Source organism: Lonchura striata, chromosome 5, assembly GCF_050655825.1.
Source record: "Lonchura striata isolate lonStrDom1 chromosome 5, ASM5065582v1, whole genome shotgun sequence".
Lineage (NCBI taxonomy): Eukaryota > Metazoa > Chordata > Aves > Passeriformes > Estrildidae > Lonchura > Lonchura striata.
The window spans coordinates 13,381,899-13,394,359 of NC_140707.1; the positions used below are offsets into that span (position 1 = coordinate 13,381,899).

Consider the following 12,461-nt stretch of genomic DNA (forward strand, 5'->3'; position numbering starts at 1 on the left):
GCATGTTGCGCCTACCTATGTTGTCTTATGTTGTTTGTGCTTATACTGTATGTACCTACGTTGCCTTATGTTGTTTGTGCTTATACTGTATGTACCTACGTTGCCTTATGTTATATGCACCTCTGTTGTGGCAATTATGATCGGAGCTGCCTTGCCCGGGCACGTAGTCACGCTCAGGTAGAGCAGTTATAGAGCTTTGCCGTTCATCTGTTCTCTACGGGGTTTGGGGTACAACCCTGATGGGCCCAGAGCTGGTATAGCTCCTAGCTCTCAGATAGTCAGTCACTGACTGCCTCCCCTTGTCTCGTAGGTCCCCGGGTCCCTACAGAATTTCCTGGAATCTACCATTTGACATGGAGGTCCTGCGGTCAGAAGAAGCGTTTAAGCATATTCTTCAGTGCAGCGTTTCACGTAAGGGTGGCAGCCAGCGTGTCAGCAGAAGAATATGTGAGAGTGTGACTGTCTGTGTCTGTCTGTGAGAGTTTGTGTGTGCTTGTGTCTGCAGCTGTGTGTGTGTGTGGAGCAGTTCCAACCTTGTGTGTATGGCCTTTGCCTTTCAGGGGGGGTTTTCATCAGGCAGGAGGATTTTTTGGGAGTCTCCGGAGCGAGTTGCCGTGAATGTGAGTTTGTGCGTAGTGCGAAGGGGGCGTGCACGTCGGCGGAGCGTTTTGCGCCGTTTTTGTTCCGCGTGCGTCATAACAATAAAAGCGTTGTGGACTTTTCTGAAATGGAGACACGGTTATATTGTGTCAATATGTATTTGGCTTGTATTACATTATATTGTTCTGTCTTTGCAGTTGTTCCTGTCTTTTGATGTATTTTGCTGTATGTAAATTGGACTTGTACTTGTGTGCCTAGGTATGATGTATTCTTTGTTTTATTTGTCTCTGTACTTGCATTTGTATATGTTGTTTCCCTGTGTATTGCTGAAGTTTAAATTAAGGGAATAAAGATTAATCAGCCCTAATAATGATGCCTCTTACCCTCTGCCCCGCCCAACATTCATCTCCTGTCTTTCTTTGGTGTGGTTGAGTCCTATCGTTTTCACCCTTTTTCTCCCTTTGCCTCTTACTTTCCTCTTTAGTCTATTCCTCACTTTATCCTTCCATGTGTAACTCTTTGTCTCTGGCTGTGTTTTCCTTTGTTTCCATTTCTAACACATCTCTATGTTTCTCTAACCCTATTTCCTTCTCACCCTGTCTATTTTCTTCCATTCCTCTACATGTATTTCCCCATGTCTCTTTGTCTGTCTCTTTCAATCTAGGTTTCACTATGTTTTCTTCTTTTTTTTCCTCTTTGTCAGCCTTTGTCTTTCTAACACTTGCTATCATTTTCTTTGTCTCTAACCCTTTTTCCTTTTCTGTCCATCTTTAATTTTTTTGTGTTTCTAACTCTCTATTTCTTTCTCTCTTGAACCCTACCTTGTGTTCAGTCTCTCCATTTGTTTTCCTGTAGGTTTTCAGCTCTATTTCTTCTTTTTCTTGTCTCTCTATTTCCTTTTCTCTTTCATTTCAAGTGCTTCCTTTTCTGTTTGTCTTTCACTCTTTTTCTCTTTTTCCCACCTTTCTTTCCTCTTTCTCTGCCTTTCTCTTTCTAATCTGACTGTTTTGGTTTTTCTTTTTATCTCTGACTCTTATTTTTCTTGCTTTGTTTTCTTTCTTCTTCTCACTCTCTCCTCTTCCTTTTCTTCTCAGTTTTTCTTCTCGCTCTCTTCTCTTTCTTCTCGCTCTCTTCTCTTTCTTCTCGCTCTCTTCTCTTTCTTCTCGCTCTCTTCTCTTTCTTCTTCTTCTCCCTCCCTCCTCTTTTTCTTCCTCTTACTCTCTCCTCCTCACTCTCTCCTCTTTTTCTTCCTCTTACGCTCTCCTCCTCTCCCCTCTTCTTCTTCCTCTTAGGCTAAATACTTGTATCAGACATTTTAAACAGCTCTTTTATACAGAAGTGAATACATTAAAAGAGAAAGGGAAAGAAAATAACTGGTAATATATTTCAAAAGTCAAACCAGTATTTAATTTCTGCATCAAGTATTGCAATCAAAGACACCTAAAAGATTCACCTTTCCATAAAATCAAGGTTTTAGTTATTGAGATGGTGGTTTACTTATTTAGGTGGTTGTTTTTTGTCCTTCTAACAGCTTGTATTTTTAACTGTTTAGTCCATCAGCAGACAGACACCCTGTCCATCTTAATATAGGCTAAAATGGCCATAAAAATAGTGCAGGTGATGACATTGGTTAGCAATCTTTTCTTCTTCATCATCATCATCTCACATTAACATAGAGAGACGAAAGGCACAAGGAATTCAAATTATTAGCTTTGAGAACTGAAATAAAAATCTTCTTTCCACAATTAGCCTACATATAGTGGCATTAGAAATACCACTTTAAGTTCTGAAAGTACTGGAAGGAATTTATACCCAAAGGATCCTAATTCTTTGGTAAGTCAAAGCTGCCATTTGTACCTGTGAACACTATCACTTGGAGAAAATGCAACACTTAGGAAGAGTTTTAATTGTTTTTTTCATTACTTGACTGTGTCATTTTTTCTGAAGTTTTTACAGCTTCTTGCATTCAAATGAAGGAAGATTAAGGCTGGATGGTTAAGGTTGTAATGCAGCATTTCAAAGTAATATTTGTGAAGATGTACTAGAAACTGCATTGCTTAGAAACCTATTATTTCAGTAATCCTTTCTCAGAACTTCACAAAGGTCCTTTTATTGTGTCTCTGATAAATAAAATGTGATTTCTATTTAGAAAGAATTAAGGTAGTGAAGACTAACTAGAGAAGAACATGCAACCTTATAGATACTGAGGCAAAAAATAAAGCAAAATGGTTAGTTGCTGGTTCCAACTGGTATTTTTAAGTCTGTATGGCTAAGCATCTCTATCTTAAATTTGTGATCTTTCTGCAATTTTGTATTTATGGGGCTTATGCCTGTTCAGAGTAATTAGTGTCATTTACATTAGAACAAATACTGAAATACAAAAAATGAAAAGTTATTGGCAAATGGGATACAGAGTAGCAAATCTGGAAATTAGACGCTGCTGATATTTATCTGTAATGAAATTTGGCATAGGACCAGCAATAGCCAGAAGTAGGTAGAATATCCTGTGATACAGCATCTGAAATTCATCAAAAGCCCCCCTCCAAATTACCTTCGGTATTGTAAAAGTTTCCATTCTTTTTATTATTTGTACTTTATTAGAGGCATCTTGTCAGTACTACTTTTTCTTAGCCTTATCCGGAGATGCTTTCTTATGTCTGACTCCTGAAAGTCTCTGTGCAGAACCAGAGTTCTGCAGAGCTTTTCCCCCTGTATTCCTTCCCTTTTCTGTCTTCCCAAAAGCTTTTGGGATTTTGGCTTTTACACCATAATTTACTTAATTGCCTTTTCGTGTCAGATAATTCTTATGCATATAACATCTCATTTTTAACTACCTGCTTGGTATTGCTACAACATCAAAGAACTTATAAAATTATTCTTTGTTCTCTTATTAGATTTTTTGCTTTGTCCTTACAGAATCTTCTCTGATAAATAGAAGTGGTAGTGCTTTTTATTTACTGCCTTAATTTCCTGTAATAAAAAAACACTCTATGTTCATTAATCATTCAATGACAAAGGATATTCTGTATTGGAGCCAAAATTGTATACGTTTCTAAGCAACTACAGCATTTTGCTTTATTTTCTTAAATCTGTTTCAGAGCTTTGATCAAATTGCACTCTCCAATTGTTTTCCAAAGGGTGTAATAAGAGAAAAAAATAACCATTTTTATAACGAAATTTCAAGCCAATAAAATCCTTAAAGTAAATTTGATTCTGTAAATGAGGACTAGGAAGAGGAAGGTCATAAGAAGTTGCATCATCTGAGTTTAACCATCCCCTTAGCACACTGATCTAAAACAGGAAAAGCGTATGAAAAACTGCAGAGGTGTCTTCTGAGAAGGTATATGCACATTTCACATACTTCTTGTTCTGTATCTTTCTTCTAAACAGTGATTAAAGCAGCTCCCAGTACAGATCTGTAACAAATTCATGAGCAAATCTGATAAAACGTGTCTTTGAGTAAACTGTGAACCTAACCTGACAACTAAGATAACTAGTTTGTCAGTTGATCTAACCACACCATTCTTTTCTCCTGTATCTGGTTTCTTTTCTTCAGAATTAACCCAGTACTTTCTCTCCCATTGTGCTTTACAAACAACCTCCCTATCTGCTTTTTGTGCCCTATGAAGCCAAGAGGAGCAGTGATGCACAGGAACACTGAAACTCCAATGTCTGGTCAACTAAATCTGGATGATGCTCTTTAGGAGCAGCAGAATGATTTTCTAACTGCAAAAACTGTTATAATACCACTTATTTAAACTTGATTTCCTGTTCACTTGTGAATTGATTATTTGACCTTAAATTGTTATGGTTTTTTTGACCATAAAGCCAGTTCTGATTTGCTGAGTTGATGCAGTAGAAAATACTTATATTTACATGGTTCAGCTGTTCGCAGGTAAAGTTGCATGATTCAATAGCCACTGGACATGCTGAGTTCTGACTGGCGTGTTAAAATTTTTCTAATATGTGGGAACTCAAAATGTCTCTCAGACATTTTTAGAGGTTCCAGGCCTTGGTCAGAGGCATTCTAGACCCTGGCAGACAGCTGAAAAACAGCTGTGATTTTGAGTTTGAGCCATGGAATGAATTGCCAACTTTGGAGGTGGAACAAGCAATCACAAAAGGTTAGATAGTATAGTAAAAGTAGTTACAAAGTAGAGGGGAAATTTTTTTAGTATTGTACAGGGGGGTTTTAACACATGTACATGGGGGTCAGAAGTTCTAAGATGGAGGAAAGTGGGCTGATCCTGTTCTTCCTCCTTCTTTTTCCTTACCTCCATGTTCTTGGTGATGTTGGCACTCACAGATTGGTTTAGAGTAGAAAAACACTTGGCAACGTAGGTAGTAGGTATTGGGAAATAATTGTAAACATGTTATACGTAATATATCTTATAAAAGATAGCAGCAGCCCTGGGCAGAGAGGGAGACGAAGAAGACAGCAGATCGAGAGGATGTCAGGGGGTGTGTGTGCCTCTACCCAGGCCGCTGATCAAAGAGCCGCAGTCCAAGAACATAATCTGTTAGATAACTAGCGATAAACTGCCTTGAGACCGAACAGCTAAAGCCTGCGGAGTTTTTCTTTGGAAGCACGGGTTGGAGGAGGAATTTCACCACCACATGAGACCCCAGAGCAAGGCCGGGGTTCTCACAGTAATAAAGATGCACCCTTTGTTTATCCACCTTTGTCATTTATACATCCAGCTGTGAAGCTCTCCAGCTTTGCAGTGCTGTTTACTAGGACAATTGAATACCATAACTTCCCAAATTTTGTGTACGTGACCAATCAATATGCAGATTTTATAGCCATAATTTCACACACAGACAATTTGTTAATCGGGCTGCATGCTAAGCTGAGGAAAGCAACACAGCAAATAGTTTTTGCTTTTTGATAGTTTCTGCCATGTCGAGCTCTCATTCTGTCCATTGGTAATGATTGTACCTCTCATGGGAGGAAATCTGACGGACAAACATACAAAACAATCCACTATTTGGCATAGAGGGAACTAACAACAATAACAGAAGTTTAATATTTTGCTTTCTTTGTCACCTAAGGGGGTGGAAAGTATTCTAGTTCATTGAGTTTATATTCTGCCACTGATCTTTAGCTGAGGGACACAAAGATCTATGTGTTATGCGTGTTTGCATATTTATGTGTTTATATATGCATGTAGATATAGACATATAAAAACACATAAATACACACAGGTGGGGGTGTATGTATATGTATGTATTTATATATATATGCCTGAGGTCATATGTGTGTGGGATTCAGTTTGTATTCTGTTAAACCCAGCCCTCTGTGTGTGTGTGTTTGCACCTCGTCCACAGGAGCTGGTTACAGTCCTGGCTATTGAACTGTTGTTGTTTTCAAGCTGTAATTTATTTGGTAATGATATACAATGTTTCACAGTGATAAGGAGTCAATAATGAATATGTTATGCTTTAACATCATAAAGACATCCTTAGGAAAAAGTCCCTGTCTTTCTCCAACAGTGATCCATATGGTGTGCTACTAAAAGGAGAAGATCTCTGAGTGAACAAATGTGAAATAGTACAGACTTAATCTTTATTGCTCTTTTCCTATCAAGATAGCCTTTGTTGTCTGGCCTATGAAGACACTGCAAGACTACTCACTCATACAGCATTGTGTTATTGTTCACTTTTATTTTCTCTAAAGCAGACCGGGGTTGTTTTTTTCTTTTTCCTTTGCATATGTCTTAAGAAGTTGACCTTTAGCTTTACTAATGCAATTAATAGTTTTTGCTTCCTATCTCCTATAAATGATGTTGGTGAAATAGGTCACCTGATTTCATGTTCTAGTAGGTACAGTCAGAGAAAATTCTGGATATGTAAATTATCATATTTAATTAGCATTATTTCTATCCTCTTTATTACACATTTTGCAATACTATTGATTGTTGGACCTAGAGTATCTTTTGTCCTCAAGCCACACACCTAGAAGTCACCTAAATCTTCATTTTTTCTGAGGATAATTCAGCTTGGAATATTTTTTTTTAAATCTAGATTAAGAGTAAATAATTTAAATGGAAGTTTTGACAGGACCACACGTATAAGGTTTTGAAGTATTTCAAGACTACGAAAAATTGCTACCCTGTCATCTGACTTTTTAGTCTTTATCTAAGACATAAACCACGTGTTTGTTTGATGTTTGATTTTTTGTCATAAAAGGAGTAGGTGCTTTATCAATAGACTTTATTTTAATCAATACTGCCTTGATTATTCCCTACATGAATCCAATTTTTATTTCTACTGTCTAGAGTGGGAAAATATGAGAAAGAGCTCCCCACATCAAATCCATCTGCATCATCTCAGAGGCTGCCTTCTGTAGCTTAAACATGACTAAACCCCTCCCACTGTTACACTGGAGTCTTGCTGACTCAAAACTTTAAAAAAACCTTGTAGTTTTCACTCCATTTAAATGTGTCACTTTTAATAGCAAAACAAGTAGAGAAATTCCAATGTGAACTCATTTTAGAGCAATGACCAAGTATTATGAATATTTGACTGTATTTAATCTTTCAGCTCCTTTTCTTATTGCATCCTTAATCCTACTCCTGAAGGGACTTGGATTTAAATACAGTAGAATTTCCAGTGTTGAGCAAATCTCTGGTTTCATACCTGAAGATCTCCTTAGTTCAAAAATCCACTTTGTAATTAATTTTATTTATGCTGTGCAACTCTGCTTTCCCAGATATTAAAAAGCATATTGGCAAAGAATATGACATTATTTCTTGAATAAAATGACAGGAAGTAATGCAGCAAGATTTTCTGCCTTGAGAGTCACCTGACTTCTCCATTCAGTGACTTTATATTCCTATTCAGGGATTATTATACCTAAGAGATCCAGAGTATAGCCAAGAGAATAGTAATAGAGAAGTTCTAACTGTAATGCTGATTTTCTACTGTTTGTTACTATTTCCTCACCCATAAAAGGCACTTGTAATTAATTTTCTGTTCCCTAGGACCACCTGTAGAAGTAAACTTCACTATTGGTGATGAGATTTAAACACGAAGAAAAAAAGCTGGGTAAGTATGAAGTTGTTAAACTCGCTGTCACAAGACTGTATTGTTGAAGACTGTTACAGGGATGATGGGAGTCTGGGATAAGTTTAGCTATGAAAACTTAGTTTCATTTCATTAAGTAGGCTTAAAAGAAGACCCAAATTGGGTTGGTTTTTTGCTGTTGTTGTTGGGTTTTTTTGGTATTTTGGTTTTTTGGTTTTTTTTGGGTTTTTTTTTGAAAACTGAATATTTTTGGAAAAAATATGAAGTAGTTATCTCTGACATTTCTATTGACAGGTTGCCAAGACATGTCTGGGGAATCGTAATGATTCAGCATCTCGTTTGGAAGCAGCAGAAACAGAGACAAGCTTTCAGGTATTCTCTTCCAGAGTAATTTTTGGGGTTTTACTAAAAAGTCTCATGCGATTCAGTTACTTAAAGTATACTTACACATTCTTCACCAAGTTCTGTCTCAAAAGAGAAGACTACTTAATTCAGACTTTGACTGTGTCTGATTGCAATTGATCTGTTCAAAATGATTTCTGGCTGGTAACAACTTGCAAACTATGAAATATTTGGAAAGCTGGTAGTCAAATGAATTAGTAGTCAAATTACTTAATTTGACAATGTGATGTGTATAGCCCTGGAAGCAGGAGTAAAGAGAGTTATCCAAAATAATTAAATATTAAATACCTATGTGGTTGTTTTCATACATATATACATAAAATATGCAGTGATATGAAGCTGTATGTAGCATCAGACTTGTATGGTTTTGCACTGTGAAGGTTGTTAATGATGCTTTCTTAGAGATCAGGACCCTTTTCTAGGGACAATTCCATTGCCATGGAATTTTAACAGACTTTTTTATTTCTGTTTATGTATATATGTATTCTATACACCATGTTTTTACCTTTACAGAAGTTTCACAGCCCTCCATGGACTAAACCTGAAGATGAAAAATCACCTGAAAAAAAAGAGAAAAAATACGAAGAATCAGTTAGTACACCAGAATAAAAACTCTAAATGCTACTAACCTACATTGAAAAATGCCAATCACTTCCATTTTCATGTTCTGCTAGCACAAAGGCATGAAATGTCCCAGGTTTCTAAAGCATGCATTTTTCACTATTCTATGAATGTCTGTAAATTAGTCTATAACAGACCATTTAGTACCTTCCAGCAATAATCCAGAATTGATGTTTGAAGAAGTGCTTTGTAAAGCAGTCCAGTTTTTGAACTCTTGTTCTACCTTATCAGTAATTGTATACTATAAATTACCTGTTTTGTAAACAACAGTCATTCTCAAGTATATTTCTCACTGTTTTATTTCATGTAATTTTGTGGCAGATTCGGTTCTAATATTAAGAGGCAGTCAATGTGGAGGGGGGGGAAGATATCTGTGTAACCATATTTGAAGTACAATCCTTAAGTGCAACTGCAAAAAGACAACTGTGTGTGTGTGGGGGGGGGGGTCCATGTATGCTTACCTTTTAGTAATTCCATCTCAAATCTACTTACTTACACAATAAAATATGCTTATTGTGTTCTTTCTTTCCTCAGTGCTATCTTAACTAGTTCATTTTTGAACACTGAAAAGCTGACAGAATTGGATTTTAAGGGATGGAGATGGAGAGAATCATTACTTTAAGGATTCAAGCAACAAAATGTGCAGGTGGTACTGAGTTACAGTGTCATAGCTTGGATGGCAGCCGTGGGAAGTCGGTTTCATCCCTTGTGTTTGTGCTGATCTCGACGGGATGGAATACACTTCCAAGGGGAAAGCCCTGTTTGGTCCACTACAATTGGCCTTTGATCACTCCATCGGGGAGGATTGATTGGAATCAGCTCTGTCACTCATGGATTCTTTTCGTTTCTCCTTAGTCACACTCTATGACAAGAAAGCAAAAAAGAAAGGGAGAAGAGAGAATGTTTTTCTTTTTTGGGTGCATGTCATTATTGGTCTAATTTAAGAATTCATATGCCATATCTTTTTGAGATGCAAATCTTTCAGGAATGGATGCAATGCTATCTATCCCTAGCAAGAAGTGTCTTAAGCATTTGTAACTTGTAAACTTCCACCTTTGTCTTAATGCACACCTCAGCACATTTTCAACTAGATTTGAAGTAGTTATAATAATTTACTTTGTCTTGCTTTGTATCAGTTTAAAAGCAAATAGACAAATCTTTCATTTGACTTAGTGATGCTCTGTCTTCAGTTTTAGCATTTAAGACTTTACCTCTCCTTCAACAGTCTCCTTCAATACCTCCTTGTCCTTGCTGGTGTGAAGAATGCATATTTTATGATTGGCTTTTCACAAAGGCTATAATGAATATTATAAGTGTAATGTTAGAAAGTTATGCTGTGTTCATTCGCTTAAGTAGTGTGTTAAATACAGTTTTAGGTTCTAACATAATGTTAAAATAGAGACTATGTAGGTGGGGAAGTTTTTTTTTTAGGAATGAGATACTTACTTCAAAGAACACCTAAATCTTCCAAAGGAGAGGAATTTATGGCTTCTTATCAGAAGAAGCTAATTTCTTCAGGCCTTACTCGAAGACACCAAGGGATTAAAGGGAACAATTAACATACAACAAACAGAGTTTCTTGTTTAAAATAGAATGCATTCATGACCATAAAGGATATATAAATATGCAACAAGTATATTAGTTTAAGGGTGATTCCTTTATTCACAAGTCATGCTTTTCGTAACTTAATGTCCGAGAACATCCGGACGTCCGTAATTCTTTACTTTTTTTATTGTCTTGTAATTGTCCTAACTCTAAGCTTTAGTACTCTAATGATATTATTATTTTTATAGCCATTTTATTATTATTAAACTTTTAAAATTTTAAAAACCAAGCAATTAGCGTTTTTTTTCACACTGGTATGAGTAATCTTTCACCCTGACATTTTGTATGTGCTCCTCTACTCAAAGATAGATAGTTGCAGTTTCTCTGCCTCGAGAAAACACAGTTTTAAAAACTAAAAAACCTCATGAGCTGACCAAATGATGACAAAGTACGGCTTAAGACTATCCATGTGAAGAGTCAAAAGACTTGAAATCATGGCTACAAAGTTTATTTCTTTTGATTTCCTGATGCCCCTGGAATGATTTGGGTCTCAGGAGGCACCTGGGAGCCTCCGTTTGTGTCCTGGGCGGGGCCGTGGCTCTAAAAGGGGTAAAGGCTGGAGGAAGGGGGGTCCGGGGGGGAGAGGAGCAGGGGCTGGGATCGGCGGTGCCCTGGGCGTTTGCATCTGGGAGCGGCCGCCGGTTTCCCGATGGGAGCCCTGGAAACGGAGCTCGGAGTCCGTGAGAGATGCGAACGCTGCAGCTGGAGCGCTGAGAATGGAGGCTCTGCCGAGAATGTCGTCTGGTGAGTCTCCCGATGTCCCGTAGCTAATGCTGTGCTGGCACCGAGTCGCCTCATTGCGATTTAAACTCTCTTGAAAGACGCTGAAATTACAAACTGGACTACAACATGCGCGCGGGGAGCTTCGTGTCCCTAAGGAAATGCTTTAGGGATGTGCAGCTTCTGAGCTGCAGCAACAATCCCCGCTCCCACAGAAACCTGCTGGGCCGTGGTTCTAGGGCAAGGGTGCCAGAAATGTGGCACCTTCAGTGCCACCCTAACAGGGATTTCCCTGGGAGCTCTCAGGCTCGGGAGGAAATGGTGTTCCTGCCCCTCTGGGAAAGCAGGGAGCGGGATCGGTGCTGCAGCTGTGTCTTTTTCCCGCTCTCCGCAGCTGTTCCAAGGATGCCCTGGAGTGCTCTGGCTCACGGCAGGATAATCGATCTGTGTGCCTGCGTGCGCAGCTGAGTCAGTCACTGGGCTCCCGTGGAACCCCTGAGGTTGGAAAAGCCCTTCGTGCTGCTGAAATGGCCCCAGGACAAACCTTCCCAAGCTGGAAGCAAAGCCAGGGGCAGGGAGGGAAATCCAAGAGGGTGGTGGGAAGGGCTTTCTCCCAGCTCTGGACGCCCTCAAGGCAGGGGTGATTTCTAAGTGTTGTTAAATGCTGCAGCAGCTCTGTCCCTACGTGAGAGCTGCCTCAGCTTGGGCGAGTGTGAGGATGTCCAGCTCTTCCTCAGGGCTTGGAGCACGGCAGGGTGCAGAGCTCAGGTTAAATCTTGTTTAAACACTTTTAATATCAAAATGTGTTAAAACAGAGACCGAGGAAATAACACACGGAAGTCTGTTGCAAGCTTAGGTACCAGCTGCCTTTATTAAAGATCCACGTTGACGGATGTTTTGTCAGACCACTCTGAGGCCAGAATGTGTCCCAAAAGCTTCACTAACCCCTTGTTCTTCTGCTGGTAGGGCAGCGTCTGACCCCAGGTCTCGGGGGCTGCGTGGAGATTCCTCCCTGGAGCAGGTTCACCCTGTGAGGATGAGCCACAGAGGTTCAGTTCTTGGAGCAGGTGAGGATCTCTTTTACTTAGTAATTGCTTTTGCTGGTTTTAATGTCACAGCTCCAGTGTTCCTTCAGGCATTGTGCCCTGCAACAGCACTCGCAGCTTCTGTGCTGGGCAGGGAGCAGTTCTGCTGTGGGAAATGGACTTGCAGAAAATTGTCAGAGTTTGACAGGAGGTTTACATAGTATTTATCTGAATGGAAAATTTGAGATAAGAAACGCTGACTTAGAAATGCCATGGAATAGGACATTGAGAGAGATAAATCTTCCTCGCACAACGCACCAGTTTATCAGATTATGCCCTTTTCTGACCCAGAAATAAGGCAACTGAGAAGTGTTTTTAAAAACTTTTATTTCATTTTCAGTCTCACGTGAAGGGTGAGACAATACAGATGTTATAATTCATGCCACCGCAATCAGAAGCCAA

The 12,461-nt window shown here is 38.9% G+C and overlaps 1 long non-coding RNA gene across 6 annotated transcripts; it reads left to right on the top strand.

Moving 5' to 3' along the window:
- The first annotated feature begins 272 nt into the window (after positions 1-272).
- On the top strand, positions 273-10,483 carry LOC146767244 (uncharacterized). 6 transcript variants are annotated; one of them, XR_014955371.1, is made up of 5 exons: positions 273-411; positions 798-858; positions 7,584-7,647; positions 7,921-7,998; positions 8,542-10,483. It is a non-coding gene; the product is annotated as an uncharacterized LOC146767244 (long non-coding RNA). The 6 variants fall into 6 exon arrangements; XR_014955375.1 differs by having other exon boundaries at positions 281-411; positions 561-7,647; positions 8,542-8,725; positions 9,184-10,483; XR_014955373.1 differs by having other exon boundaries at positions 281-411; positions 561-7,647; positions 8,542-8,619; positions 9,184-10,483.
- The last annotated feature ends 1,978 nt before the right edge of the window (positions 10,484-12,461 follow it).